Raw genomic sequence first — 5,433 nt, forward strand, 5'->3', positions numbered from 1 at the left:
AACCTTAAAATTTAGGAGAAGAACGCCCACTTGCCCCACCAGTGTCCACCATCATCAAGACAGCCTGCATACGCGTTTCTTACTCCTTACATGCATTACCTTAAAAGAAGAGGTTAAAATTTTCAAAGTAATTCATTAAAGGCAACTTGTTCTACAAGCATTAAGAAAGAAAGACATTGTACTAATGGGACAACGTGTCTGCCTTAAATACAGTGAAGCTTACTGCTGTTTGTGAATGAATTAGGAGCATACTGAGCATATCTAAGGCGGCTGCTTTCACTTTATTTATAAACCTTTGAAGAAAATTGGTGTCAGCCTTTGCCCTGAGTGAACAGCGTTATGAGAAAACTGTCTGAACTGTGTCTGAAATGCCCTGCTTTCATTTGTGGATTTTCAGTGAATTACAGTGTCCATTACCGGACAGCTCAGGAACCGATGTTTTCTCTCTAAAGCCTTTAATGACACAAGGAAGTCTGTGCTGCAACAAGGAAAGTCAAAGCCATTTATCTCTTTTCATAAACTGTCAAGATTAATTACTCAGCTAATTACAACTTAACCGGAGAAATTGTGTTTACACAGTCGAGCAAGATTAAGCAATGGCTTAATGGAAAGGAAACTGTTTTTTTAACATAACTTGTCGTCTGCAAGTAAAGCTTCCTGCCTTTCACAAAAGATGTTTACTCGACCAGTGAGGAGTTAAAGTGGACTTGTTGGCAAGAGGCGATCAGCTCATTTAGAGTGGATGAGGCTGGTATGTCGAAGGAATAATTTTAAATGTATTCATGACGTCTTCGGTATGTTTCTGGAGCTTTTGGCAAATACTGGCAAGTATTCATGCCGGCTGTTGAAGAGGAGAACAACATCGTAATCCTATTTAATTTTCACTTTGTTGAAATATATATAAAATTTTTCCCTTCCCTGAGGCCTGTACTATTTGGCAGTTGCACTGTATTTCAAATGTAAACTAGTGCTCGCGCACCTTACCTGATCCAGGGTTACACACGGAGCACCTCAGGAACCTCTTGTGACGTCTTTCGTGCTGCTTTTGGACGCTCTGCAAGTGGGGCTCACCGTGAGCCACCCAGCATTCACGTCTTTTGCGTGCCTCCGTCTTGATCTTTGACTTGCCTCATACGATTGCTTCTCAACGATTCTCTTCACAAAGTTACGCTGCCTCATATATTCTTGTGCTTTTCAGCTTTCTGGTATTTTGATTGTCTGGGAATGCTGCTTCATGGGCTTGTCAGCAAGATTATTCCCGCTTTACCAGTCAAACATGATTTTGATGCGGCAGAATATTGCAGGTACTCTCACTGTTTCAGACGTCTAATCTTCTTTATTTCAGCATTTCCTGAAGTGGTTCTCTCCTCGTCAACTTTTCACCGTGACTTTTGTCTAGTGTAAACTGGCTACTATAACTGAGCAATGCCAATCTCCATATATTCTGAGTTTGCCAATTCACCCAAGCTTTTAAAAATGCTTGAATTTGCAAAGTGATTTTATTTATTCTGAATTTTAACATTTATACTACATCATTTTTGGCAGTATATTATTTTCGAACTGTAAAGGAATAGTTTCATCTCTGGAAAACGAGTTAATTTTAAAAATGAACAGTTTTATGATACACCAAACGAGGTCATGCTGCCATCTACTGGATTAAATTGGTATATATTTTGTAGTTTTTTTCATTGACTGTTCTGATGTTCCCTATAGCTTTTTTTTATTTTAAATAGGACTGTTCTCCTTATGATAATATGTTGAGTAATTTATGTTATTCTGATATATTTTAATGATTTGGCAGCAATTTCAGTAACACTGTTATATTTCAACAAGCAGCAATTTTAATAAGACGGTGCTGTTTGTGATAAGTCATGCAGTAATTTAAGTAAGACTTATGTTTTATAGTGATTTATGTGTCTCCGGCACTTTTACATTTCTAATGTTTCTTGCAGCAATTTAAATAAGACTATACTGTTGTGATAAGTTTTACAGCATTTCAGTGAGACTGTAGTATTTATAGTGTTATATACAGCACTTCAGTAAGACTGTATTATTTTTTAGCGATACTTACAGCATTTCAGTAAGACTGTAATATTTATGTAATTCATACAGCAATTTAGTGAGACTGTTTTATAGGTATTACAGCAATTTAAGTAAGACTGTTATACGTTAAAGGATTTATACAGCAATTTTAGTAAGACTGTTTTATGGATATTACAGCAATTTAAGTAAGACTGTTATACATTAAGTGACTTATACAGCAATTTGAGTAAGACTGTTTATGTGTATTGCAGCGATTTTAGTAAGCCTGCAATGCCTGAAATAATTCATTCAACACTTATATTTGGTTGTTCACACTTTAATTGTGTGTTACGTGGTACATATTTTGTGTGAGTTGCTTATTTTTCTCTTTAGACCACCTTAGTATTACTGACGCTCTAAGTTTATATGATTGTTTCTTTTGTCGTAGGGTAGTAGTATTTAAGAGCTGGTCTCTATACTCTTTAACTAGTCTGCAGTGTGGGTTGTGCGCACATCCTTTTCACTGTTTTCACCCTACCTATGTAAACTTTGTGTCTACATTACTTTGTACTCACCTGTACCCGTTTTATGGTGTGTTTAGTTTAGATCTGCACACGTTATTTTTATTACTCTCTGACTTTCTCTATATTTTCATGATGTTCCCTAGGGAAGGAGTGGTGTGTCTCGCTACGTCTTCTTGGTAGCATCCTGTTTGCATCCATTCATTTTCATCATTCCATTCATTTTCATCCTATTCCTAGTATGGACTTTTCCCGCCTGTCTTTATCTTTGGCTTTCTGTTCTCTTCTTTACAAATTCGTTGTTACTATTTATTTATTTGTTCTCTTTGTCTCATTAAGGAAAGAGGATGTGTTGTAAATACATTTACAGCAGCTCAGCTGGTTTGCATGTGTCTGTGTGTATGGAACCTTAGAGTGCATGATGACAGCGTGGAATGTTGGGTATGCCTGGGACTGGAGGAGTGGCAGTTGGATTGAGTGGGTGAGCTATGAAGATCAGCTCCTGGTGGGGCCATGTACCAGCTTGAATATACCTTATATCATCTTGAATTGATCCTGTAACTAGCATGAATTGATCCTGTAACAACTTAATAAATCTCTACTTGGATCTACCTCGTGACTACCATTTATACTTCATTTCATGTTGTTAAATGTTTGAAAACTTATGAGGAATGTACAGCGGCTAATAGACCGCAGGGCTGTTCTCAATTATTGATTGCCATACAAAAACCTTTTAAAGCGGTGGCAGCTGCCACCATTGCCAGGTGGCTTTGTTATGTCATGAAAGAAGCTGGTATTGACGTCACCATTTTTGGTGCTCATTCAGTCAGAGGAGCCATGGCGTCAAAGTCATTTATGTTAGGTTCCAGTATACAAGATATCATGCGTATCGCAGATTGGTCGTCAGAATCGACCTTCAAAACGTATTATTATAAGCCGGTGGGGGATATTACCTCTGTTGTTTTTAATAAGGGTTAAACAAGCATAATCTGAAGCCTCCGGTCCTGCAATAGAATCACAAATTTGCTAGCATTCGCGACAAGAATTTGCAATTCTATTAAGGACACGGAGGCGAGGATTATCCCACCCGGCATGTTATGTATAAATGCTTGCCCACCCAGTGGTTATGGTGGTTACGGTCTCATATCCTTTATTGCAGGTTCAGATAAGAAAAACGACTGAACGTCGACGACTGCCAGGATATTACGCCTGAAAAGTTTATGTTCTTCCACGTTGGAGGAGTTACCAAGTTATCCAAGTTGTTGTTGGAGCTGTTCGCCTTAAAGAAAGAGGAAGATGGCGGCAGGCAGAGGCCTCTTATGGGCTAAGGGGGCGTGCTTATGTGCTATTCATGATGGGATGTGTAGTTGTTTAACGTTTAAAGAATGAAAAGCAAGCATTTTCATTGGCTGCTGTGAGCTTCAATAAAGATTGAGAAGCATAATCCTTGCCTCCGTGTCCTTAATAGAATTGCAAATTCTTGTCGCGAATGCTAGCAAATTTGTGATTCCTTGCCTAAATTTATGGCTGGGCTGAACCCAGTGTCCTAATCTGCTGCCCAGTCAGTTCTCTGCCTATGCTCCCCTTAACCCCGCCCTTTCTAGCTCGGGTTTGGCTCCCGAGGGGTGGCCTCCACTAAGGCCCCCGGTACAGGCCCCCCCCCCCCTTGGGGTGGGGGGGCCGAACCAAGGGGCATAGTGAAGGCACCTCCCACCATGTCGCCCCACCCGGATCCCACAAATTTAGACCACACCAGTTTGACGTTATGGCAGAATTGAGGCCGCAGTTTATTAGGTAGTTTAAACTTACAAGCGATCCTTCTACATGCATTACTTCAATTTATTTGAAAGCACGGTGCCCTACATTCAGTGCCGTCCGTCCTTCACTTCCCACCGGGTGACCTTTCACTTCCGGTGCAACCACCTTTCATTCCGGGTAAGCGTCTGCTTCCAACCCAACCGGGTGACCTCTCACTTCCGGTGCCACGCACATTCTATTCAGGGTAAGCTTCTGCTTCCAACCCGACCGGGTGACCTTTCACTTCCGGTACCACCATGCCTTTCCTTCCGGGTAAGCGCCTGCTTCCAACCTGACCAGGTGACCTTACACTTCCTGTGCCATCACGCCTCCCAACTTTTTGCTCCTGGGGGGTTGCCTCCACTAAGGCTCCCGGTCCAGCCACATCCTCCCCCCTTTGGGGTGGGGAGGGGGCCGAAGCAAGCGACAGAGCGGACGCCGAGACTAGAACCTGGTTCTGCAGTTGAAAAGTAGGCAACTCTGGCCGTGAGGCCACATGCCCTTTAAAGGTTTTAAACTCCCATGAACTTTCGCTACATTTAGTTGTAAAGTGCTGTTTTAATTAGCTGATTTAACTGTTTTCTAATACCAGTACCTCTATTATTTAAAGCAGAGTAGAAAGCTACGTGAAACAAATCTAAACAAAGTACAACTATGATTATGGTACTCCGAAGGAAACATGACTCCATAATTCATGTTTTGTAGCAGGCTTCACTACAAAGGCTTCGCTGAGTCTTTTATTTTGATTGCCACTGCCAACAAGCATTTTCAATGCAATAGGTCTCGCATTTGCAAGAGTTTAAGCGATTGGCATTGTAAATGACTTCCTTTTATTTATGTGCAACACACATAGAAAAGGCATTGTTATTTATAATGCCAGTAGCTCATACTCTCGCAAATACGAGACCATTTTAATGGTGGCTGCGCTCCTTTCTTTAGATGCTGCTCGCCCTATTCAGGATACAGTGAGCAGCGTCTAAAGAAAGGGGTGCAGTCAATATTAAAGTGAAAGTGCAGTATGGGACGCTTTCACCCCAAAAGAAAACATAAATAAATAGCTAAAGGTTCTGTAGCGTGCCGCTAAACTGAATGC

General features: G+C 41.0%; 1 long non-coding RNA gene across 1 annotated transcript; it reads left to right on the forward strand.

The window, feature by feature from the left end:
- Positions 1 to 984: 984 nt before the first annotated feature.
- Positions 985 to 3,987, forward strand: LOC144768249 (uncharacterized). The gene is made up of 2 exons (XR_013598503.1): positions 985 to 1,304; positions 3,703 to 3,987. It is a non-coding gene; the product is annotated as an uncharacterized LOC144768249 (long non-coding RNA).
- The last annotated feature ends 1,446 nt before the right edge of the window (positions 3,988 to 5,433 follow it).

The sequence above is a fragment of the Lissotriton helveticus genome, chromosome 7 (assembly GCF_964261635.1).
Source record: "Lissotriton helveticus chromosome 7, aLisHel1.1, whole genome shotgun sequence".
Classification (NCBI taxonomy): Eukaryota; Metazoa; Chordata; class Amphibia; order Caudata; family Salamandridae; genus Lissotriton; species Lissotriton helveticus.